The 2143-nt window shown below is 39.2% G+C and overlaps 1 pseudogene; it reads left to right on the top strand.

Annotated features, from left to right (window-relative positions):
• The first annotated feature begins 696 nt into the window (after positions 1-696).
• LOC122125936 lies at positions 697-795 on the top strand (annotated as a pseudogene).
• Positions 796-2143: the final 1348 nt, after the last annotated feature.

The raw sequence follows: 2143 nt of genomic DNA, 5'->3' as shown, positions 1-2143 counted from the left end.
GGCAGTAGTGTAAGTTCCTGCCTGGTTGGAAGGTAGACAGGCCAGGAAATTAGTTAATCGTGCATATGAACAATTTTTTCACCTTCTTGGCTTTAGCAACTGTTGAAATGGTAAGTATAATAAACAATTATATTTTGATAAAAACCTTCTGGTCTGAGCAGTTCTGTCTGAAATGTTCAACTTTCTAGGATCCCTTGTAACTAAGAGTTGTTTTGTTCAAGATAGACAATTTATGCTGTCAAGGTAAGATATTCTGGTTGATCCTACATGGAAGAAGGGTAAAGTGTCAGGTAGACATTTGTGCAAATAAGACCTCATTTGGGAAAAATTTCAGCTGCAGAAGTTTAGAAGGAGCTCTTAAGTAAGGCTAACTTTGAATCCATTAGCTCCACAGAGCTAACTCAGTTGGATAAATAAATACTTGAAAAAGCCATCCCCTTTGGACCTAGCTTAAAATGCTTCAAAGTATGATTAAATCTAAAATGAAAAAGATTTAAAATAGTCATTGACAAAAAATTGCAAATGTAAGCAATCGACTGAACAATATAATTATTTTCCATTATACACAGAATTTTAGGGAAATAAGATCAGTAGCATTGTTAGGAACATCAAGGTTTCCTTGTTACAAATAGGCACCCAAGGATATAATCCTCTATAAATATTGTATCATTAACTATCTAAATTTTAAGACATTACATGCTTCAGCAGCACATATACCCAAATTACAACAATACAGAGATAAACATGGCAATTGCACATGATGATATGAAAATCTGTGAATTATGCCATATTTTTCATTCTTCACATGCAAGAAATGGAAAACAATTATTAAAAAGTTGATTACAAAATTACAAGTGTAACAATACATGTAATTCATATATATAAGTTAGTTTGATATCAGTGTATTAAATCTTCACCTTAGAAAGGCCTTTACATAGCATAATCTTAACAAAACTTTTAAAATTCGACAACATTGTCATTTTATTCAAAGAAATATACGATAAGCACCTAGTAAAAAAGGAATCTTAAACTGTTTCTGTATGGAATGCAACCTGAAAGGACACATTTATTATTGAACCTATATATTATAAAACAATGTAGTATTCAAAGTCATATCTAGGAAAGAATAAAATAGATTATGGATATTATACAAACAGAATACAGAATATTTTAAAGTATAATTTTTCAGATAAACACCAGAAATATCTTTAGTTTCTTTAGTACTCTCTTCAACAGATAAATTAAAATTATTTCTGATTAAAAAAAGCAAAAACTCGAGGGGGGACCAAGATGGCGATGAGGAAGTAGCAGAATGCCACAGCTTTCCCCAACCAAAAAGAGAATTCAAGTTCCAACGTTTAATCTCCCCAAGAGACCGACAACAACAAAAAGACCAACATCCATTGAAAAACAGGAGGCAGAAAAACAAAAAAATAGAGTTAAACAGAAGAATTTCACAACAGAGAAGCATGAACACCCCTCCTCCAACGTCTATTGGCCACACAACAGCGTGCCAAGCCATGGCCAGCCCGCCTGGTGGGAGCTGCCGGTGTCCCAGAGACACAGGGGGCTGTTTGCAGATCACCTGCACCAAAGCCCCCTGAGGTACCAGTGTCAGACCTGCTAATCATGACGACTGAAGAAACCTCTGAGCAGGGAACTTACACGAACATCCCACCCCTACCCCTCACTCTCCATTTGAGCAGAGAGGCTCCATGCCACCAAAGCAACTCTGCCCCATGGCAGGAACCCCAGAGATACACGAGATGCCCACAGAACACCAGAGCAGAAGAACTGAAAGGAACTGGTGTTGATCCGGAGAGCGCAAACCGAAACAAACCCCAGCACTCAGAACCTGCACAGAGGCCCCTCCCCTACCCCTCGAGTGCAGGCCGGAGGCCCATCCCGTGTAGTGGACCCGAACAGCGTCAATGGAGGCAGTGACAGAAGAGAAACACATAGAGCCAACACCTCTCAGCCCAGCCATAACCACCTCAATGGAACTCTGACTGCAAGGAAACCAGCAACATACATTACACAGAAACAACAACTAGCACCAGGGTGAGTACCCTTCAGGGGACAGTGTATTCCTCAAGGGAGACCAGTGCTAGTGGGAATCCCCAAACCCCCTACCCCAAAACCT

This window comes from Dipodomys spectabilis, unplaced genomic scaffold (assembly GCF_019054845.1).
Source record: "Dipodomys spectabilis isolate Male_0828 unplaced genomic scaffold, ASM1905484v1 ptg000267l, whole genome shotgun sequence".
Classification (NCBI taxonomy): domain Eukaryota; kingdom Metazoa; phylum Chordata; class Mammalia; order Rodentia; family Heteromyidae; genus Dipodomys; species Dipodomys spectabilis.
Note: the sequence above shows the minus strand (reverse complement) of the source record. Positions and strands in the feature narration are given on the sequence as shown.